Source organism: Peromyscus maniculatus, chromosome 11 (assembly GCF_049852395.1).
Source record: "Peromyscus maniculatus bairdii isolate BWxNUB_F1_BW_parent chromosome 11, HU_Pman_BW_mat_3.1, whole genome shotgun sequence".
NCBI classification, from domain to species: Eukaryota; Metazoa; Chordata; class Mammalia; order Rodentia; family Cricetidae; genus Peromyscus; species Peromyscus maniculatus.
The window spans coordinates 19,916,599-19,941,288 of NC_134862.1; the positions used below are offsets into that span (position 1 = coordinate 19,916,599).

Sequence of the window (24,690 nt, forward strand, 5' to 3'; positions counted from 1 at the left end):
AATTTCAAATTCACATGTCCAGGCCTGGCATCAGAAATTCTCGTTCATTTAGTTTGAGTTGGGTAACAGACATGTCAGTGTCTCTGACTCTCTCTTTCTCCTCCCCCTCTTGTCTCCCCCTTTTCTTCTTTCCTATTTTTCCTTTTATAGCAACAGTAGACAATGCTTTTTTTTTGCAGAAAAATTAAGAAGGAAAGCACACCTTATTCCCCACACCCAAATACCATATAGAAGGTTTTTTATAGATATCCTGAGGAATATAAATGTGCAAGCAGTCCTAAGAACTCAGTTTTAATGCAACCATTTGACAACTCCCATATCATTGGAATCCAACAGCCCTTGTAAAAATAATTTCTGATTAAACCACAGCTCCACATTTACATTTTCCTCACTATCTTTCCTTAATGTAGCAGCCCACGTGAGCACACGATTGGCATTTAGCCCCTGGCAGCTGTCCGTGCTCCACTGCCATTGAGAACTGTGCCTTCAGACTGCATAATGAATGGTCTTATCAGTTATTACAGGTCTTGGCGGGCTGGCTTCCTCCTTAGATTAAAGGGAATATAAATAGAGATAATATGTGCAGTGTCCATCTAGAGCTCTTCTGGGACAGTTGATGATTTTCTGAACTTAAGGGAAATTACCATATTACTTCTAAAAAGAAGCTACTTGAATGTTTTCTGGCATTAGTTATCAGGCAGGGAGTGTAATTAAGTAGAAATGAAGGCAGCAATCCATTTGACAAAGGATAGAAAAACTGAAAAATCATTTTTCAGTACCTTAAAAGGGCCGACAATTTCACGGAGTCATTATGGTTCATAATCAATCACTTACTCATTACATAAGCATTTATTAAGCACCTAACATGTAGGTTCTAGGTGCCGGGAGCCAAGTAAAGTGCTAGCGCTGTGGGAGCTAGCGTTCTGTCTTCTGATTCCTGTTCCACTTCTGATCGCTGCTAACACTGCTATGAACACTTCACTAATTTTGGAAATGTGAAATATTAGGAAATCGAAACATTTATGTTATTAAGGACCCTCGTCATATAAATACTAAGATTAAAAATAGAAAACCTGGAGTGCTGGAACCCAGGATCTGGATAGGCCAGAGACCTAGGAGAGACCCAAACATGACTGGAGGGGGAAAAAGGTCAATGTAATGATGCCTCAAGATATTTTGCTATGTATAGATTGGTGCCTAGCCCAATAGTCATCAGAGAGGCTTCGTCCTGCAACTGGTGGAAACAGATGCAGATCCCACAGTTAAACATTAGGCCATGCGAAGAGAATCCTGCTGAAGAAGGAGGAAGGATTGTAGGAGCCAGAGGGGTCAAGGACATCACAAGAAAACCTACAGAATCAACTAACCTGGGCTCACAGGGGCTCCCAGAGTCTGAACCAACAACCAGGGAGCCTACATGGGACCTACCTTTGCAAATATGTGACAGTTGTATAGCTTGGTCTTCTTGTGGGACTCCTAGCACTGGGAACAAGGGCTGTCTGATGCTTTTACTGGCATTTGGAACCCTATTCCTCATACTGGGTTGCCTTGCCCAGCCTTAATACAAGGGGAGGTGCTTAGTCTTACTACAACTTGATATGTTATGTTTTATCAGTATCCACTGGAGGCCTGCCCTTTTCAGATAGAAACTGAGGAGTGAATGGGGGCAGGGAGGTCATGCGGAGGAACTGGAAGGAGAGGAGGGAGGGGAAACTGTGATCAGGATGTAAAAGAACAAAAGAGAAAAGAAAAAGGAAACCTGAGGAACTGGACACTGGAGGAATTGGGGTGGTTCCGAGCACTAGGTTCAGTTTTTAGCACCCATATGTCAGTTCACAACTATCTGCAGCTCCAGTTCCAAGGGACCTGATATCCTCTTCTGGCCAGGCACAACATGGTGCACATACATACATGTAGACAAAACACTCATGCACATGAAATTAAAACAAATGCACTTTAAAATTAAAAACACATAAATAAAACCTTCTAAAAATCACTATGATGCTTATGGTAATTAATTGTTGATTAATTAATTAATGATTAATTAAATACTGATCAATTAATTGTGGAACGTTGACTTTAGAAAATTTTTGATATTGGTTGATGATCTACAAGAGGTAAAATATTAAAGTGTACACAATTGATTAGATAAGTCAAGAAAGTGAAATGGAATTCCTTTCATGAGGTTACCAGCTTCTGAACGGTGTGTTGTGTCTATTTAAGTTGAAAGACAGCCTGTTTATTTTAGACATTAGGCAGAAGCGGGATCTTTAATTAGTGGAAGGCGCTGATGCTACCAGTTAGCTTCTGCTCTATAACAAATCTCCCTTAAATCAAACAGCTTAAAACATTCACCATTCAATTTACTTCACAATCCTTTCCATCTGGAGATTTCCTTCAGGTATGGTTTATGTGATCCCTGGTAGATGGTCTCCTTTCCCATGACTAATTCTATGAACTGGCACATGAATTGGCCAATGCCTTCTACTGGAATGGAACCTGTCTGCTCTGACTGTCCTCCCATGTTTCAAAGGCCAACCTGAGTTGTAGTTTGGGGTTCCAAGAAGAAGAAAGAGAATATGAATCCCAATGCCAACTGTTTTCCAAGTCTCAGATTCAGCTGCATTTGCTATCATCCCACTGTTTATTTGCTGGGGTTCTGGGGATTGAACCTGGGACCCCATGCACGTGAGGCAGTCACTCACCACCAAGTCACATCCCCAATACTGCTGGTCTCATTGGTGAAAGCAATTCTCAAGGCTAAGTGAGAAGGGACTTCCAGGGGGCGAAGGGAAGAATTGTGGCTGTCTCTGCAAACAATCGACCCCAGAACCCCTTTGCTAGGACACAGGCAGGGAATTTGGAGATAGTCTTAAGCCCATGTTTGTTTTCAAAAGAAACGGAATTTAGAAAGTGCTGTGGTCCTTTAAGACTGAACTATTGCTTTGGAGACCGTCACCTAGCAACAGAAGGTAACACCTCCTTCCTCCAGCAGACAAACCTCTGGCTTGTGTAATTGAACTCTCACGAGTCTGGCCATTCTCCTGAGAAACTATCACTTTAAAGGGATCAAACCATACAAGCCAAACAAAGTCAGATTCGAGTGTGCTGCTTTTCAAATGGTACACTAATGAGATTTTCATTGGGTGCAGAGATTCGGGGCCTTCCGGCTCATCATTTAAAGAGCTTTGTTCCATTGGCATTCACAGGCTCTCACAAAGAGCCTGCAGTAAAACTCCCATTTGACTCCTGTCTGGGCATCAAAGATAAAAACGTTAAAGCAGAAACAGAGTGGAAATTGTAGGAGAATAAAGAATTGTCTACAGTTTCACGAGGTGACTTTTATTTTTTATTCCTCCTCCTGTCTTCCTGGACCCTCCTCACCCATTCTTTCCCAACTGCTGTCCATTCTACTTTGGAAACATCCCCAAATTTCCTTCCTGTGTTTTCAACTCACTGCCTTTGCCCTCTCCAGGGCTCCTAATTGTTCTTTCTCAGCAGACTGTCCCTATCCAGTCTGCCCTTCACACAGCAGGCCAATTTCTTTGTGAGAAGACAGATCCTTACCTCACTCTGTTCTGCTCAGAAGTTACAGCAATGACCATAGCTTCATTAAAAAAAGTTAAACTCCTCGGTCAACACCTGAGATCTTGGGATCTGACCCAAAATTTGGGGTTTTGGTTTTTTGTTTTGTTTTGACAAGTTTATTCTCATTTTTCTACCCACCAGTTCTAGCCAAGCTTATTCTTGGCCTCTCCAAACACACTCTAAACCTGGTTGATTTTATTAGAGACTTCAAATGCACCATCTACCCAAGCCAAATTCAAATGCTACCTCCTCCAACAAGACCTGCTTTGTTTCTTCTCTTGGAAGAAGCAAACTAGCTTTCAGTGACAACTCCGTAGTGACATAATAAATACAAGTGACAAGGGAATAACAAAACGAATGCTAACAGGGCCCAGCTTTGGAGAGAGCTGGAGCTGGGATGCAGCTCTGCGCCTTCCTTGCTCTGTTACCTCAGATAAATCACTTAGCCTTTCTGAGTCAAGGCTTATGTTTGCTTGAGAAAAATAAGATGTCCATTGGTTTGTGGAAGTTAAATCATGGTGTATCATAAGCCTGCTACATAGTTAATGGTTGGAATTGAATTACTTTTAAAAATCATGTTTGACTTGTATTCATTTTGCATATTTTCCAGCACCTTCTTCTGTTGTAAAATCTTTTGGGGGACAGAATTTCTATCACTCCCCATAGCACCTTCCAACTATTCATATGCAAAACACTTAACATTGTTTAAAGTTTCATTTATTTTTGTTCTATGCCTATGTGAGTTTTTCCTGCATGTATGTACATGACCATATGTGTCTGGTGCCTACAGAATCAGAAAAGGGCATTGGATTCTTTGGAACCAGAGCTACAGATAACTGTAAGCTACCGTGGGACACCATGAACCAAACCTGGGTTTTCTGGGAAAGCAGCCAGTGCTCTTAACCACTGAGCCATCTCTTAACTTCTCAAAAGCACTTTATATGAAAAACAAAAACAGACTTTTATTAAAGATCAAACTTCCCTTTGCTTTCCCTGAGCAATCTATCTAAAATGATCCCCAAGTCTCTTTCCCAGGCCTTATTTCCTGTGATACTTAATTACACTCTGTAATGGCAATACATGCATGTTGTGATGTGTTTAACAGTTTGTTTGCCCACTAAAACACACATTCAAGAAAATGGGGATTCTTCTGCACATTTCAATTATAGCGAACTTCCAGCACTTAGACGAATGCTTTATATATAATGGGTAGTGGATAACTATTGAATGGGTAGGTGGATGGATGGATGGATGGAAGATAGATAAATGCATGAACAGATGAATGGAGACATCTCTTTTCCACCCTTGAATTTTATCTCTGTTTTAGTCCATTTACATTCAGGCTAATGTAAAAAATAAATAAATACTAGGTAATTTATAAGTAGTAATAAAAACTAATATATTTCAAGTTCTGAAAAGTGTGAAGCCCAAGCTGAAGGCACAGGCATGGCCCGTGTCTAGTGAGGCCCACACTCTGCTTTCAGAATGACGCCTCATTGTTGGAACCTCACATGGCAGAAGCCAGAGAGGGAAAGGGACTGATGCACTGTGAGGCTTGCTTTATAATGGCGTTAATCCCTCCTAATCATGTCTCCAAGGCTCTACGTTTTAGCGCTATCACACTGGCAGTGAAGTTTCAATACAGGAATTTGGAGAATACACTCAGACCACTGTAATCTCTAGAGAAAATGCCATCACTGACTGCTCCTCGAAGTGAGGTTTACAGGGGACAAGTGAAATACCAGAAAACTGTGCTGTGTAGTGGTAGTTGGTGGAAGAAACTGAGAATGTGATCAGAAATGTGCAGTAGCTGTATCTGCTTTTAGCTAGGTCTCTCTCTCTCTCTCTCTCTCTCTCTCTCTCTCTCTCTCTCTCTCTCTCTCTTTCCTTCTTTCTCCCTCCCTCCCTCCCTTCCTTTCTGTTGTTTGTTTGTTTGTTTGTTTGTGGGCATATAAGTGGGTGACAGCTCTGAGTTTCCCTGCAGTTAGTCATGAACCAGGACAGAGGAAGACCATGTCCCTTCTTGACCAAACCTTTTAATGGTCAGTCTGAGAAACAGTTTGCCCGGACCTGGATCATGGGATGCTTCGTGGAGACTAGTTGACTGAGACCCAGTCACCTAGACCTGTAAACAGCTTTGGAAGAGTGAGAAATAAACATGGTGCCCAGCCATGAGATTCAGGGGGTGTTTAGTACTGCAGCAGAGTCTTGTCATCCTGAGTAACACAAACTGCATTTTGGTGGATATTATGAAAAGCAGAAGGAAGACAGGGAAGGTTTGACACTTCCAAACAAATCTTATCAATGCAAAACAGCCTGTGTACCTGAAATGACAAGTCAGTCACTGTGAGTACTCATTAGTTTATTTGCAATGATCATGACATGACCTCCCATCTCCGTTGACTTCTTTCACGATGAGGGAATCTACCATCCTTTACTGAGATAGACAAACTGCACTACATTTTGGGTGGAACATTATTTACAAAACCTATGCAAATGACAACCATACAAAGTCAAATCGTGATTCCAATCCACATGTGTTCCCATTAACACAGAACTGTGTAAACCAAGGACTGCCTACTATTTGACCTTTCCAAAGAGTATTGTGGTTTTGTTTGTTTGTTTTGTTCTTTGAGGTTTTCTTCTAGAATATAATAATAACAATAATGATTATTATTGTTGTTATTATTATTATTATTTGCTTGTGATTCAAGTCCTGATGATTTATTTGTTACTCGTAAGGTCATATTTTGACTAGACTCAGACTTAGAAGTTGGAAAAAAATGTTTTTATAACCTTAGGGTCAGTGTCAGGGATCAGGCCGCCAGAAGCCATGAATGCCTCCCTAAAGCAAAGGAGAGAGTTTCTACAAGTATACCATACTCAATCCTCTAAACACAGAAATGTATGTCCAGAAGGTCAGGCATGGCTGTGACCACCTACAGGGAGGCCCTTGGCTGTATTACATGATGTTCCAACCATCTGGACCCATGAGTTATCTTTGTTCATAAAGATCTCTCCAAATTCATTCCTGACACCAATGCAGCCATGCTTGACCTAGGAACAACAAATGCTTTGAGGGGCAATCTATGCACCTGAGGTTCTTACGTGTCGGTTGGGGGCATAAGACTGACCTATGTAGTAGCTAGGTCTGAAATAAAGAGAACACAGAACCTTCTGTTTCAGAACCATCTGAACCTTTCTATCATGCCTATATTATTTTCTAAAAGTTAACGTGAAAGGAGGACCAACAAAGGTACAGGGACAGTAACTATGACAGGGAATGAACAGCTGACAGGGCAGGGGAGGACTCTTGAGAAAGTGACCTTGAGGAGGTGAGAGAAAGCGACATTAAGGACTAGAGATGTAGCTCACTTGTTCGAATGCTTGCCCAGCATACACAGAGCACTGTGTTCAATGCCCAGCACCACGAAACACTGAGCATGGTGGTGTGTACTTACAGTCCCAGCACTCGGGAGGCAAAGGAAGAAGGAACAGGAGTTCAAGGCCATCACTGGCTGCATAAGGTGGTGGTGGGTGGAAAGAGAGGGAAGGCAGATGACATATGACCTAGGGAATCCAAATATCCACAAAGACCAATCAAAACACCACCGAGTGTGACTAAACAGTGGACAGTTTCCTAGTCAGCTTCCTGCTGCTGCGACAATCACTATGAACAAAAGCAACCTGAGGAGAAAGGCGTTTATCTTAGTTTACACTTTCAGATAACAGTCCTCACTGAGAGAACCAAGGGCAGGAGCTCAAGGCAAGAGCCGAAGCAGAGACCATGGAGTAACACTGCTTACTAACTGGCTAGCTTCCCATAGTTTACAAAGCTTGCTTTTTTTATACCATCCAGGACCACCTTCCCAGAGGTGGCACTGGCCAAATGGGTTGGGTCCTCCTACATTACTGATTAATCAAGAAAATGCCGTACAAACATTCCTAACTTGAGGTTCTTTCTTTCCAGGGGACTCTAATTTCTGTCACGTTGACAAAAACTAACCAGCATAGTTGACTTTACTCAACTTAACACACAAATACATAGACATTAAACCATAATGTTTCCTTCATTGTCCCACCCCAGGATTCATGTTAATAACACAATACTATAAAACATACTATAAATCGAAAAGACCCCCAGTCTTTAAAAAATTCAGTCACTTAGATGGGTGGTGGTGATGCACTCCATCATTCAGGAGGCAGAGGCAGGCGAATCTCTGAGTTTGAGGCCAGCCTGGTCTACAGATAGCCAAGGTTACACTGAGAAACCCTGTCTCAAAAAACAAAAACAAACAAACAAAAAAATTCAGTTACTTAAAAATTCAGTCTTTTTAAAATATCCAACATCTCTTTCAAAGTCCCATGTCCCTCAAAGCCCCAAGTGGGCTCCTACAAAATAAAAATAAGTTAAATACTTTCTTACTCTATGAGCGGAGAACCAGGGCACAGTTAACAATTAAAAACAAAGCAAAATCAATATCCATCTATGTAAATTACATCCTGTAGCCCAGTGTCTGGAATCTAGGACACATACAATTTTCTGGGCTCTAAAGGGCTTGGGCAGCTTCACTTGCCCGGCTTTGCCATATGTAGCACACAGCATGTCTGGCAGGCTGGGGCCAGCTCCACTCTGCAGTTCCCACTGCCCTCCTTAGTAATCCATGGCCCTGGCATCTCCAAGAAGCTGGAGTTTCCACTGCAACTGAGGCTGCTATTTCCTTCACACTCGGCCTCTCCTAACCTCTCCTCAGGAAAACTCCAATCCTGCAGCGCAGTGCTGAGCGTCATCTGCTCCCTGTGACTCCTTTATGTCTGTGGAAGATACATTGCCAAGCATGGCTGTCCGTTGATGTGCAGCCTTGGCTGCTGCTTGGACCACAGCTTCTGTGTGCTGACCCCAAGGAAATACTTTACAGCAGGCTATTCACTCAGTGATGCTGGTCTCTTACTAATCAGAGCTGATTTTCTAGCTCCAGCCCACCAGCGTCCATGGTTCCGATACAGCAAAACACTCCCCAGTTTTGTTTTTAATGCAAAACACTACATGAACAGCCCTGACAGAGCGTTTTCTCTGAAACTTCACAAGCCAGGCTTCTGCCATTTGCCTTTTGTCTCCACATTCCTATCTTCTAAGTTTCTACAAAAGCTATTAAGTGCAGAAAACTCAACAACCTTTTCTAGACCAGAGTGTAGTGGGTAGCCATTCCAGCCTTGATCTGGAAGTTCCAACCCCCATTGAGGCTTCAGTAACTGTCACACCTACAAGGCAGGGCCAAGGGAGGACCCTGAAGACCCGAGATCCAGATGCATCGGCTCTCTTGGTTCCTGGATCCTGGACGCTGGAGGTAGACTGAGCAGAGTTCTCCAGAGAACACCGCAGGACTGCACCTTTCCCAGACCCTTGAGCCTATCCCTTTATTTGTAAGTTACCCCACAAAATAAACCTCCCTTTTAACTACATGAAGTGGCCATAATAATTTCACCAATACCAAAGCTCCAAAATCTTTCCATAATTCTTTTCCGAAACCACACGGCTAGGTTCACCACGTTCATGATACTAATCCTGTTCTCATCAATTTTTCTGTTATTGTGATAAAACACTGAGCAAGATCAACTTGGAAAAGAAAGGGTTTGCTGAGCTTACAGTTGACATTCCATTACCGAGGGGAGCCAAGGCATGAACTCCAGTCAGGAGCTGAAGGCAAGACCATGGAGGAGTGTTGCTTACTGGCTTGCTCGGGCTGCTTCTTGTTAGCATCCAGGACCACTTGCCCAAGAGCAGCACTGCCCACAGTAGGGTGGGTCATTGCACAGCGATCTCATGAAATCCAGGAAAACGCCCCAGCAGATGTGCCCACAGGCCAGTGTAATGGAGGCAGTTCAAGTGAGGGTCCTTCTTGCAAGGTGACTCCAGTTTCTGTGACAAACTTAACAAACAGAACATTATTAATTCCACATGCCGAGCAAAGAAGTGGGAGCCATGGCCTATCAGTGGCATGGCAGCGAGGGACCTGTTACTGTTTCATTGATTTTCTGGTTTCATTTTGCTTTGTTTTGTTTAAGCTGGAAATACAGATACTCATGGAAATCAGTCAGTTCTCAATATCGGCCACTTAGACAGACAGCTGAGGGCCAGGTGACAGCAGGAGCTGGCTGAGGTGAATGACCTCTGTAAGCTCTGACCCGGGGCTCCAAAGCTTGAACAAAATTCTTTCTTTTCCTCTTTCACCTAACCTTTTGCATTTCAAATGACTCTGTTTTTCTGCACATGGAGTATCTTTATGCTGAGTAAAATTGACATTAGATACAGTGCATTTACTTTGCATAATTCCTGAATTTGGAAGAGGAAGTTTAAGATATTTGTTTCCTTCTCGGACCCTGAATGATCTGGCTCTGTCAACAGTAATTGGGCCCAGCCTCTGGCAGGCTGGGATGAACTGCTCGAAGAGGGCTGGCCTTGATTAATTAAACTGTTTGCTGAGAGCAAGTGGCAGAGCTCTCAATCACAACCCATGCCTTTTCAGGCACCTCTGGGGAATCTCTGGTCTGAGTTTGCAAAACTGTTACTCTGGAAAACCATTCCTTGCTGGTAACATTTACTTTATCACATGGTTTAATCACAAAAACGTGCCTGTATTTTCCATTTGAACTGTTCTAAGCCTATAATTCACTGGCATTAAATGCAATCACTGTATTGTGCAACCACTACCACAATCTATTTCCAGAACTTTCACCATTCCAGATAGAAACCATTGCCCATTAACTCCCTGCTTCCTTTCTCCCTGGCTCCTGGAAACAGATTTTACTTTGCTATCTTCTCTTATTTGTTTTGAGACACGTCTCACTCTGTAGCTAAGTCTAGCGACCTAGTGAAACAATCCTCCTGCCTCAGCTCCCCAGCTGAGGATTCAGGCATGTGTGACAGCGTCAGCCTTGTAAACTGAACAGGAGCTTTCACAGTCCCGCTAGTGTGGTAAATAGGGGGTGGAGTCATTTTACATGAATGGCGGCTTCAAGGAACAGTCTGAAGTGGTTCTGACACCCCTGGATTCAGAGATGCAGTGGCCTGGCCATGGAGCTCAGTCAGTAGAGCACTTGTCTAGTACGCATGAAGGCCTGTTTTTGAGTCCAAGCACTTTTTAATCTTCATGAATGTGCTACTTACAGATATCTCACGTGAGTGCAATTGCAGTAGTCCAGCCCTTTCATGTCTAGCCTCTTTCACTCAGCGTGGTGTCTTCAAGGTCATCCATACCATGGCATGTAATGTGCTTATCTTCTTATTGTTTTTCCTTTCACCCTTTCTGTACTTTAACTGAAAATATATGGAAAGGCAGTAATATTTTTAGCACAAAAACGGCCTAATTATACATCATTCAAAGCTTCAGTTCTCTTAAAGGGCTCTGATTTATCCAAACATGATTTTCAGACTGTTTGAACTTGAAACTAGCATCAGCATGAACAACCTGCTTGGTCCTAAGAAAGTGATTTCCCTTTTCTATGCTAAGATAATAGTCATCCTTAGGAGTCTTAATATCCAGTGTTTCATATGACATGCATAGACATCACAGTCATATCCATTTATTCAAAAAGGCTGAAGTCATTTTATTTCACTTCAGGGACTATTTATGTGATGAAAGACTGTCTAGTTAAATATAAGTACATTTAAGTGATCTAAATAATTGAAGTCCTTGTTGTGAAATCTATTTATTCACCAGGAGCTGGCAGGTGCAAAAAGGTAAGCGATGAGCTGCCGGGCCCCGGGGACATTCCTCTGTAAGGTGTGCAGTCGCCTTGCCCTCTGCGTGAAGATGGGAAGCTCAGAGCGAGCTACAGAACAGAATCACAGTCACAACCTCAGTGGGGAAACTCACAGAAACCACTGGAAGGAAAAAGTAAATGTGGGAGGAGAGGGAAACAAAGGACAACCCCGGAGGACACCAGGAGTCACTTGACGCAGCTGCAGAAGTCCCGACTCTCCTGACTCAGCCCCAGGAGCACATGCTTTAGCTGTAGCGTCATGTCAGGAGGTCCGGGTGGAAGGGAAGCCCCCACCCCCTTTCATCAGGCAGATAGGAGACTAGTGGGGGACAGAGCCAGGGAAAGGGATAAACAGAGGAATGGAAGTCCATAAAACACCAGGGCTCTGCAGAGGGAGACCAGTGAGCACTCTCTTAGAGTCAGGAAAGCTTCCTGGTGGGTGTGATAGCTGCACTGGATGTTGAAAATTAAGTAGAAGCTTTGCAGTCAGACTAGACAGGCAGAGTGGGCCATAGTGTACGGACAAATGCACTCAGGGACAGCTCAAATCTTCTGACATCACATAAGCTTGTAGACAGGCTGGGCCGTGGATATAGCTCAGTTGCTAGAGTGCTTGCTTGGCAGACACAGAGCCCTGGATTTGACCCTCAGCACTACATAAGCCGGGCCTGGTGATGCATGCCTATAATCTCAGCACTTACGAGATGAAAGCATATCAGAAGTTTAAGATCATCCCAGCTACACTGTGAGTCCAAGGGCAGCCTGAACTACATGAGACCCTATCTCAACTTAAAAAGTAGCCTGGAGATGCTGGAAGTATGATGGATCAGAAGTAACTAGTCCAGATGACCCTCTCACACCCATGTCACAGCATCAGCAGCTCAAAATAGTTTCTCTATTGTTGCATCCCAAGGAATGCAACCTGGCTTCACAGCAGTCCACCAGGTCTAGAAGTAAAAAGTTCCAAAGAGGACTGTGGGTGTATGGCTCTGTTGATAGAGAGCTCTTCCAGCATGCAGAGGGCACTGGGTCCAATACCCACCACTCCGTAATCCCAGCACTTAGGAGCAGAAGCAGAAAGATCAGATGCCCATAAAGCTAGCCTGGGCTATATGAGACCCTGGCTCAGAAAAAACCAACCAACAAACAAACAAACAAAAACAAAAACAAAAAACAAACTTTTTTTCTAACAAGGCTGACTTTCAGCAGACTGCAGAAGTCTCCAAGTTGTTGATCTGGATACAGCGGTTTGACTGGTAGAAGGAACAGGACTGTGTCCCGATTGTTGTGAAATACAGTGAACCCACTTCTGCATACACGCAAAATGGCACATGGGGTGAGCAGAATTATGGGATGCCTGACAGGATGTTTTCACCTTCTCTCTGCTGCCTGAGTAAAATCTTTACATCAGATGAGAAGGCTGACCACACCATAATGGTCATCTACATCACACACACACACACACACACACACACACACACACACACACACACACACACAATCAAAGAACAATTTGATGACCTAGTTAGGCCTAAATTGCTTTAGGGTTTTTCTGCTGGCTGTGGGAGCCAAGGGACAAACTGCCCTTCTGCCCACTGATACATACTGACATTGTTTTGTACCTTGGCTCTCCTGCATGCCAAGCATGAGGACCTTCTGAGCAGCCAAGGTCAGGCAGGTTTTCCTCCTCATGTTAATACATCATTTATTTGTTGCCCTCCGAATCATTTGTTCCAAAACCTTCCATTCAGAGTTAAATCTGGCTGATGCCACCACTGTATACTCATGATGGGCTGTGTCTTACTGCGGTAAAGAGATTAGTCCTGCTGTAATACTTTCCATTTGCAGAGCACTTAGGGATATGAAGCTACACTGTTCTGATGCAGGCTTTTGGCCACTCTATGTTGTTGAACTTTGTAAGGACAAAGCACAGTTTCTGGTTCTGCATGGTGGAGAGAATAAGCTTAGAGAAGGATGGCTGGCAATTTCTTGCAAACTGATAGGAGAGAGACCCACTAAAACACACATCTGGTTCAGGTGTAACCATCCTACCAGGAGCAAAGATATTCTAAAGAAAGACACTGTGTCCCTCCTTTTGGCTACCAGACTATTGAAACAATGATCTGCAAGAAACTGGAATTTCCATAGGGATCTCAAGCTCAGGGGAGGAAAAGGCTGGAGCCCAGAGCAGCCAGAGAAAGAACTTGCCTCCCAGGCAGAGATTTCACACAGTTCTGACAACTTGTCAGACCTCACTGCCAGAGAGACTGGGGCTGAGATAGTGATGGGTCAGTGACAGGCAGGACCACATCTTGGCCAGTGCTGCTTAGCTGTGCACACCTCTTGCTGTCTGTTTAAACCTAAACTTCATGTCAGGACTCCAAAGATGGAGTTGAGAGGTCATTGAATCCTTTTGTTCCTCTTCCTAATGTGGCTATTATCAATTATCTCCTTTCTCTACTTTTCATTAGCATTTATCTCTTTACTAATTGGCCTATCTGTGGTTGAGCCTAGCTTGTTAGAAGTGCAAGGTGTAGGCTCTGACCCTAACAATTCCATTAAAAAAAGGATTTAAAAGGAGTAACATTTTGATTCTTTTGGTTCTGTGAGTGTCTGTGCTTTCCCTGAACAGGAGTCTAATTCTTCTAGTTTACTCCCTCTCAAAGCTCTCACATATTGGGGACTATCTTAGTTAGAGTTCCTATTGCTGTGAAGAGACACCATGTCCATGGTAACTCTTATAAAGGAAAACATTTAAATGGAGACAGCTTACAGTGTCAGATGTTTAGGTCATAATCATCATGGCGGGAAGCTAGGCAGCATGTAGGCAGACATGGTGCTGAAGAGGTGCTAAGAGTTCTACATCTTGATCCACAGGCAGCAGGAAGTGAACTCAGTCCCACACTGAGTATATCTTGAGAATAAGACCTCAAAGCCCACCCCCACAGTGACACACCTCCTTTAACAAAGCCACACCTACTCCAACAAGGCTATACCTCCTAATAGTACCACTCCCTATAGGTCAAGCATTCAAACACATAAGTCTATGGGGGCCATACCTATTCAAACCACCACAGGGACTGATCAGCTTCTCATTTGCCCTCATAAGTCCTGGTAGAGTTATTATGTAACTGCTAGAGAACCCTTTCAAGGAGATACCATCATCCAAGTGCTACCCTCACCACACTCACGTATATGAAACCATCTGCCAAGGTGGCACCTTCCATGGTAGACTGGGCTCTTCCACATCAATCATTAATCAAGAAAATGTCCCCACAGATTCCCATAGGCCAATCTGATTGAGAGAATTCCTTGGTGTTGTTCAAATCTTAGATGGTCTTTTAATAAAATATCACCCAGAGCCAACTATCAGGGTGGAAGGTGGAAGGTCAGAGAAGTAGAGCAAGCCACAGCCAACCTCACCTTGCCAACTACTCAGCTGATCCATTTCCTCACACCTTATATACCTTTCTCTGCCCAAACATCACTTCCTGGGATTAAAGGCACATGTGTTTCCTGGTACTGGGATTAAAGGTATATGCCATCACTGCCTGACCTGTTTCCAGTGTGGCCTTGAACTCACAGAGATCCAGACAGGATCTCTACCTCCCAAGTGATAGGATTAAAGGTGTATAACTCGTGAGGACCAGGAACTAGAAGCTTTTAAGTGAAGACTTGAGAAAAGCCCTGCACTTTCGCATTATGCAGAGACTGGACAACAAATGATACAGCTACCTCTCCCAGGACTTGACTATTAACCCAAAATTTTTCTTTTCAGGATTCCCCAAAGATGCCTTCACCCACAAACAGCAGGAAGCAATTTTAAGAACATGATGCCCTCATTCCTAAGAGGTGGGGTGGATGGTTTTTGGTTGTTTTAATTTAACCAAAAATGTTTAATTTTTAGTTGTTATGAATATTGTCAGTGTCTAGGATGGTTGGTTACAAGTTGTTATTGTTAATGATCAGGAAAAGGACTAAACAAAGAAGATTAGATTTAAGGTTCCTGTTTGGAAAAGAAAAAGAAAAAAGAGAAAATAGTTAAGAGGTAGATTATTGAATCTATTCTGAAAAGAAAAAAAAGAAAGAATATGGATATGATAAGATAAAAAGGTAGATCATTGAATCTACTTTTAAAAAGGAACTACTTGTTTTAAATAGGATAAGTAATGAATTTTTTTCTCTGAATTTGTCAAATGTTAATGGACTAGACATTGTTAATGTATATAATGGAGCTTTTTGTCTGAATCTGTCAAATGTTAATGGACTAGACATTATTAGTGTTATTCCTGACTATATATATTGTATATACTTATTATAAAATACTTTTTCTTATACTAGTTATAATCTTTTTGTTTTAAACAAAAAAAAGGGGGGGAAATGTGGTTGATATATTGTATACCCCAATAAACTTATCTGGGGGCCAGAGAACAGAACAGCCACTATATTCAACATAGAGATTAAGCAGTGGTTGCACACACCTTTAATCCTAGCATTCTGGAGTCAGAGATCCTTCCGGATCTCTGTGAGTTTAAGGCCACACTGGAAACACAGCCAGGCATGATGGCAGACATCTTTAATTCCAAGACTTGAGATCTCATGTCTTGCTTAGGAAAGACACAGATCTTTAATCCCAGGAAGAGATGGCAGGAGGCAGAAAGGTATATAAGGCATGAGGACCAGGAACTAGACGCTTTTAGGCTTTTAAACGTTTGGGCTTTTAAGCTTTTAGCAGTAGTTCAGCAGAGAACCATTTGGGTGAGGACTCAGGGGCTTCTAGTTTGAGGAAACAGGAACAGATGAGAGGTTGGGGAGGTGAAGTTAGCTGTGGCTTGTTCTGTCTCTCTGATCTCTCAGCTATCACCCCAATATCTGGACCTGAGTTTTTTTTTGATTTAATAAGACCATTTAAGATGTACACTATAGGTGTATGCCGGCCACTACTGCCTGAACTCTATATCTAATCCAGTGGTTGGCTCTGTCCTCTGATCCTCAGGCAAGTTTATTAGGGTACACAATATATCACCACACCTTGGGTGAGGTTCCCTCTTCTCAGACAATCCCAGTTTGAGTCAAGTCTTATAAATGTGTGAGTCTCATTTAGCCCAGGCTTGCCCAGAACTCACTATGTATCCAAGGACTCCCTTGAACATTTAATCTTCCTACTTCTCATTCCCACATGCTGGGTCATCATAACTGCCCTTGATGGAGGGAAGAGTAAAGAGGCCTTTGCCAAGTCCTGAACAAGCTGCCCCTCAGCAACCTTCACCTTCCCTTCCGGGTTCCCCAAGCATTGCTCAACCTGCTTCACTTATTGAATATATCAATAAAAAGATGAGAAAAGTGAACCCCACATGCACAAAATTGCATCAGCCACCTATTTAGCTGGGCCTTTCTAGAAGAAAAAGTCCCTTTGCCTAATGTTTCAGACTTTTCTCACTCCCCATCTATAAGTACCTCCTTTGTGCCAATCCCAAACATATCATTTATACATGCCCAGAATCCCTGGGTAATGGGTATGCTGAAAAAAATAAATGGAATAAATAAATTAGTTCCTGAGTGTCACAAATAAATCCAGGGGAATTAGACATTTCTAAAATCACTTGGTTTGGGAGAAAGAAGTGGAGATGGGAATGAAATGATAAATAGCTTTTCATTTGAGGAAGTGTAAGAGGAGGTGGGAAAATTCATCCAAAAAACATGAAAAATTCAAGAAAGAGAGCCATGTCTGCACAGAGAACTGGCTTTGTTATTTCTGAGGCTTTGTCTTCTCACTGCCTCCTTCCAGAGCCTCCATTCAGGCTATGTCTCTGGACTCTGTTCAGGGGTGAATGTGGATCTTTTCAACCAGAGCCAGCAACAATTTATTACTATAAACAAAGTTCTATTTGGCTTACAGACACATGGGCTGGAAATGTGCAAACACACACACACACACACACACACACACACACACACACACACTGCATGCACTTACACACCAGGTAGATATAGAAATCCTTCTTGAATCTCACAGCATTCCAGGCATTGCCTAAGTTCATTTATTTATTTCTCCACTCATTCATTTATTCATATTTGCTTTGCTGGATTAAACTCAGGGTCTCATGCATTCTAGGCAAGTACTTTACCAACCAAGCCACCTTCCCAGTACTGACCTAAGTCTTTGCCTATTTATTTTGGTGTCAGAGGTTGAACCCAAGGCCTTGTGTGTGCTAATCTCCTAATCTACCTTGAGCCTCACCTACTTTATTTACGTTACAGTAATCCTCACAGTAACATTAATGGTGCTCAGTTATAGAAGTCATCTGTGCTCATTAATTTTTGTTGACTGAACACAAGATTTGGACATTTGAGGACAGGGAACTTCAACTGTGGAATGGCCTCCATTAGACTGGTGTGGAGGCAAGTTTACATGGTAGTTATTTGTTTCCTTGGTTAATGTGGAGGCCCAGCTCACGGTCAGTGGTGCTGCCCCTGGGCAGGTGGTCCTGGGCTGTATAGGAAAGCAGGCTAAGCAAGCCATGGGAAACTCACCTGTGAGCAGCACCCCTCTGTTTTCTGCCGGGACTTCCATACTGATGGACTATGATGGGAACTTGTAACTGAAACCCTTTCTTCACTCAGAATGGTTTTGGTCATCGCTTTATCACCACAACAGGAAGTAATGAGAACATCGTCTATTAGAAGTGTGTATTTTAAAAAGTAAACAAGGAGAAATAACCTAAACTTCAAAACATGATACACAATTACTGTGAACTATATTTAAAGTGTATATTTGACCTATGTACCTAAAGAAGTTTATATATTCAAGATTACCTAAATCATATTTTTCCTTTTTAGGTGTCTAGGGGAATTTAAAATACCAGGTTGTAATTCAGATTGTTATCTATTTTGGCATAAGAGGCACTTACTGAGCATATACTATGTGTTTTACACCCTCCTAGGCCCCTTTGCAGAGCTGGCACCATGAAGAAAGAGGGTGCTTACCCCTGAGCATCCACATAAGGTTCCATCCCAGGCACCTGAACACCCTAGTCTAGATCCTTCTGTCTTCCTGAGCCCATCCAGAAACTGAGGAGAACAGAACAGAACAATAACGTATTCAAATTAGCAGACTATGGGGAAATACTCAGCATCTGTAGGAGGTCAAAGCTGGGGACCCAGGGGGGCTGTGGATCTTGGCAATCATTAATTCTTTGGAACAAGTAGACTTGCCCAGCCAGTCAGCCTTGAACATGAATATTTTGAACAAGAAGATACGACTTTATTGCAGGGAGACAGCTGTACAGGAACATCTCATTAAAATGACTTTGATGGGCAGGAAGGAGAGAGAGAGCTATTTCCCACAGCACAGCAAGAATCTAAGTGCAGAAAATGATGAGATCTGCAAAGCTCCGAATTCCAACCACCCATGTCTTCCAGAACTGTCAGCTTACCCAACACTCAAGGTGCCTGAATGATCTCAGTGACAAGACAACTCAGACTTGCTCATCCCGGGAGTGTTCACAGATGTGCATGCTGGGGGTCCCTGGCAAGCACACAGTGAGAACAATGTTCAGAAATAAATCCCAGGCAGAAGCAATACCACCTCCACCTCTGCTCTGGTACTGGCTCTGACCCGGCTCCTGTAAAGAACTCTTCCAAATCTAACCATTGTTCATTGACTCTACTGCTCCTCAGAATTTATATAGCCAGTCTGTATAAATTTATATAGCCAGTCTTTTTTTCCTTTAAACAAAACATCTGTAATTTATTTAATTAAAATGTTGTACTGTGTTTATTTATTTATTGATTGATTTATTCTGTATGTGTGCCACAATGCACATGTGAAGGATGGAGAATTGTGGAGATCAGTTCTGTCTTTCCACCATGAGGGTCCCGGTCTAAACTTTGGTCATTAGTCTTGGCAGTAGATGCCTTTACCTGCTGAGCCATCTCACTGGCCCACCCATCAGTGGGGTTGTGCCTTTGGAGGCTGTACCATGTCTCAGTCTCTTCCTCACTTCCTGTCTACCATGAAGTAAGCAGTCTCCTCCACACAACTGCCATTGCATCCTGTAAGGGTTTTTCTGGCACAAGAGCATCTTGGCAATTGGGAGCCAAGGAATACCACAAAGTCACACCATGCAACAAGCTTCACACAAGAGATTTATTGGGGAGAAACAGAATGGTGGCTGCCTCTGATCAGGAACAGAGACAACAGAGGGTTGGATGGAGGGGAGGGCTTTTATAGGGTTTTTGGAGCATACACAATGAGCTAGTGGAACAGCACAGCTAGAAGTACTGTTTGTTTATAAGTCATGAGGGCAGGAATTTCTAAGTTGGGGGCTTTGAGTCAAGCCAAGAGCTTCGGGTCAAGTCAGGAGCAGGGTGTTCTCAAGCTTGGGGTCAAATAAAGGTCAGGATGTTCTTTCCTTGGCCCTTTTCCCCTACATTCCTCCTTTTTTGTTTACTATTAATAACTAATCAGGGGTCAGAAACAGGATGGCATTATCATTAACTACTTCTTGTTGTATGGAGGCATCAAAGTCCTTGGGGCAAGCTTGATATTCACCATCTGGGTATAGTCAGAAGTCAAAAGCCCCTGGTTCTGCAGCCAGGGCCTGATAATCCCGAAACAACAAATGATTAATGGTCTGGTTAGAAATCTTTTGAATTTGTTGTTGAAGAAATCTATAAGACAGGGTACAAATAGGATTGGGAAAAGGAGAAGAAGGGGGGTTAAGAAAGGCAGTGTCCAATTCCATATTGGACTGTCAATGATCCACTAGCCAGAGGCACCAAGCTGTTACTTACATTTTTGGAGATCTGTCTGGAGTTGTCAGATCACATCTTTTACCATATCTGATTGGTTGACATAGAGGCAACATTTCTCCTTGAGGAAGGGACAAAGGCCACTCTTCTCCTTTGTTAGTAGATCTAATCCTCACCAGTTTTCTCTAATGGTTTTCAAAAGGTTTACGTTGAAATAAGATTTTCCTCTTAAAGCCACACAATAACTTCCTTGTCCTGGATAAAGAAGGTCAAGTGCCCCATCAAATTGTAGAGCCATTGCAGGTAATGAATCTACCTGTTGATAGCTTTGGATCTATTTGGTTTTAACAGGTGCCTTTCTTGGTTTGCCAATAGGCACTGGAAGTAGCCATGTTGTCACCTATGCCAGGGAGTTTCCTTTTGACCTAACATTCTAGACTTTCTTAGAGGATAAGGGGTGATATATTCCCTTCTGTAACTAATTCATGTTGAAATTAGGATGTTGCCATCAGGGTACAAGAAGGCTGGAATGTTAATAAAAGGCTTGGAGGGGGTCAGGCAATGGAGAATTGATGAGAAGAATCTGGTTTGCTGACTCAGCTAAACAGATAGGGAGTATCACATTGGCCAGACTGGTTTACATCAGCTTTCAGCAAGTCCAGGACTCACTCATAGCTGGGTGTTATCTGTCAGCCAAGTGGAAATGTGCTGAAACAGACACAGAGTAGGGACAGAAGTTAAAGTTTAGGAACTTCGAGGAAAATCATACATTTGGAACTTTCAATACTGTAGTCCTGGTAGTCGGGGGAAGGGATGAGTCCTAAGACAAGGGGAGAGAGAGATCACTCTCAGGAGTAGGCAGGTGAAGAAACTTAGGCTGTACTAATCTGGAGCCTATTTGACCTGTGAGAAGTGGAACCAAGTCTTATGACTCCCTTGACTCCCTAAAGCTTCCATGATTTTTTTGTTTACAAGGAGAAATAAAAGTTTTAGATATATTAGCATTTTCATTGTTTGAAATTCACATTGTAGAAAAAGCAGCTAACAGTCACACCTTTGAGTCATAGTAAAATCTTTGGGTTAAAAAGTATGAATATTTTTCCTCTGTCCAGAGAACCTTACATATAGATTTGGATTAAACAGAGAGTTTTTAGCAAGGTGAGAAGCACCTTTAAATACTTACTCAGAAGACAATCAAAGGAAACATAAAATCTTGAGCTTGTGACTGATAACAGTAGCCAGTGCTTTATCAGCTTATCAGAACCCCATTGATCAATATGGAACCTCTGAACCTTCAAAATAGAGGAAGAAAGAAATCGGAAACGTTTTTCATTACCTTAGATTTTATATCTTTACAACCTGTATTTGCTTAGCTTAAAACATCAGCTTTTACACCCTCAGGCACTTTCGTCAATCCTCAGAACTTTTATGACACCCTCGGGCACTTTCGTCAATCCTCAGAACTTATGTAAGCTCTCACGCTTTCCACTGAACCCTTTACCGGAGACACAGCAGCTATTGCTGAAGGTCATGGCAAAGCAGGCCCCTTTCCGTCCCTTTGTCTTGCTCTCCTTTCTCTGTCGTAGTCAGTTGACCTGCCTGGCATAGGACAGAGATTTTAGAAGAAACCTTTAAACATGCTTTTGTCTAGAGGAAGAGAGCCATAACCCAACTCCAGAGCCAGAGCCAGAGGAACAACAAAAATCAGCTTTAATATTATCCACACTCAAAAGACATTTGAATCCCTGCTAAACTAATCCAGTGACCAGAAAGCTCAAAGATCAGTTCTGAGCCCTGGCCATCAAAGTAGTCGCGGCAAGTGGCATTAATGATGGTGGTGAACGGCTGGCAGTGGCAGAGAAAACAAAAATGAAATCAATAAACACAGAAGACAGAAAGCTCACACACTCAAAGGAGACCAGTCAGAAACAAAACATGTGGCGGCCACCGTCATTCAGACATTCAGCTGAGCCTGACTCACGTCTGTGTGGGCTCCGTGTTTGCCCCAAGACTTACGGACACACCAGAAAACAGACTCATAGACAAAACCTTCCGAACATCCAGAACCAGGCAGGCAGACAACATCCCACTTTTGCCATGCCAGGGAGTGAAATGGTTTGTAGCTGGGTGGTGAAAAGGGGATTATGTTTGGCTATAGAGGGATTTGGGGTGTCCCATACTCAGGGATAAAGATGAGAGGCCAGCAAGGAGAACGTATTATGTGATTTGGAAGAGAAGAAGGAGAAGAGTCATTGAGCCTAGGGTCCAAGCAGATGGGGGGAGTGAAGGAAGAGATTCCCACTTTGGCCATGAGGTCCCTCCCCAACAGAGGGATGGGGCAAGTTGGTATCACTAGAAGGAGTGGGTAAGGGGAATACCCCTAAAGATACAACTAAGTGCTGGGGTTTGGTAAGGTTGGTAAGGCTGTCCCCTACCCCAACAATAGGGAAATGAGAATGAAAGGTGGGTCTCCAAAACTCAATCAGGACCAGTGTCCAAAAGGAAGGAGGTAAGTTGCCCTGATATCATAATGACTACCTGGGGCTCCCTGTCAGAGATTGTGGTGGTCAGGCCAATGGAGCCCAGGCACCCTCAGTCACCCATGGCCAGGCCTAAAATATTGGCTAGAATGTGATCTGGGCCTTATGTCCCCCATGCCACAAAGGACATGGGGGCAATCTACAGCCCAATGTCCCTTTTGATAGCACCTTGATCATGGTCGAGGTAGTTACAAGGGCTCATGAAGGCCCAGGCCCAGTAACCATCCTGGCCACATTTGAAACAGGGACCCAGAAGTTCTCAGGCTTTAGGAGGTGAGAGATACCAGGCAGTTGCTATGGTCAGCTGAAAGGCCTTAGCCAGCATCATGTGTTGTTGTTTGGGAATTTTCTCTTCTCTCCCATGGTACACCTTGAAGATCACTACTACGACTTCTGCCTGTGGAGTCAGGGTCCCCTCTCTAGGCATTTGAGTGCTCTAACATCAGGAAAACTTTAGAAGAAAAATTAGATCATAAGGAGTTGTTTCTAATGTGGGGGTCTCAGGATCCAGATTGGTATATTGTAGGAGGGCCTTTGTAAGGTGATCTAGGAATTGGGATAGGTTTTTATGTTTGTCCTGGATGACTTCTTGGACTTTTTCATGATTTACCACTTTTAGGTCAGCCTTGGAGAGACTAGCCAGAAGGCAAGTTATAAATTGATCTCTAGCTAAAATGCCCCCTGGGTATCTCATTAGGAATCTCAGTTAAGGACTGCCTCAGCCCCAGCTGGCTGGGCAGCATTAGTTGGGTGGACTTCATCTGCATGCACCCTAGCCTGCTCCCAGCCTCATTTGCACTTCTCGGGAGAAGGCTGTTGGTGTGAATCATATAAATGTCACGGAAGGTGAGGCTGTGAGAGTAGGTAATACATTGTAAATTTTTAGTAAGGGTGGAGGAATTCGCAGTATAGGGCCCCTATCTTTTTTCTATTTGAGAGAGATCATTTAGTGAGCAGGGGACATGTACCCTGACCAAGCCATCCACCCTGGCGACTTTCTGCAAAGGGAGAACTGTGGTTGGATTATACCAGGTAGGGAGAGGTAGCGGGAGTCTCATGGTGGAGCGGGAACAACTAAGGGCTGTTGGTGACTAAAAGTGGGCACCAGAGAGGTTTGATTAGGGTGACCTATCATTGGAGAGGGATGGGAAGATGAGAAAGACCAGAGGAGGAAAAGGAGATGTGGGTTGAGGCCAGTAGGATGAAGGCTCAATACTGGATAAAAAGTAGTGGAGGAGTCATCTGGTTGAGGCTTTGTAGCTAGGAGGAAATGGGTTGGGGCACAGGAAGAACAGACAGAGGGGTTGGATCAGAAATAGGAGAAAACTTGGACATGAGGAATCTCTTTGCATTTCCCTGATTGCTCAAAGTATTTATAAAGGTCCTAAATAGTATTGGGACCTAGGGCGCCATTAGGCAGCCATTTGGATTAGTTACCTAAGGATATTGAGGCCAAATTTGATTGCAAAAGCAAATAAATTTGGGGCCTTTCAGGTCAGGTGCCAGGTGGAGAGGCTGGAAGCTTTCTAAGAGGCATCCTAAGGGAGAATCATAGAGCATGCATGGATGCGGGGTGTGTGTGTGTGTGTGTGTGTGTGTGTGTGTGTGTGTGTGTGTGTGTGCGCGCAGAGTGTCCCCAGGACTCAATGAGGATCAAATAAAAACCAAGCTGTTTAGTGGGCCATCACCACACTCAACAAAGGTCAGGGCTAATTGTGGGAGTCCACAAAGATTCCAACTTGTGGTTTGACTCAAGGTCAGAAAGTCAGAATGTATGTTGCTCTCGAAGACTACATAATAGGGTGCAAAGGCATGGTTACCAGGTGTCTTAAACTTCAAGGCCTAATCACAAGATGCTTTGCCATGGGGCATGGTTACCAGGTGTTTTGAAGAGTCTACACTTGTTTTTAGTTTGATCTTGAAAAGGGGAGCTCTTTTGCCTCTCCCCTTGCTAGTGTATAAAAAGCCCATTAGAAATAAACGTAAGGCTGCTGAGTATTGACCCAGGGCCCTCCTGAAACTATCCTGTATCTCTATCTTTTCT

The 24,690-nt window shown here is 43.2% G+C and overlaps 1 long non-coding RNA gene across 1 annotated transcript in view; it reads left to right on the top strand.

Annotated features, from left to right (window-relative positions):
• The window catches only part of LOC143267707 (uncharacterized), a 41,269-nt gene extending 22,202 nt beyond the window's left edge, over positions 1–19,067 (top strand). Inside the window, exons 2-3 of the long non-coding RNA XR_013043127.1 lie at positions 15,131–15,204; positions 18,297–19,067. This is a non-coding gene — a long non-coding RNA (uncharacterized LOC143267707). The remainder of the gene's footprint in view (positions 1–15,130; positions 15,205–18,296) is intronic.
• Positions 19,068–24,690: the final 5,623 nt, after the last annotated feature.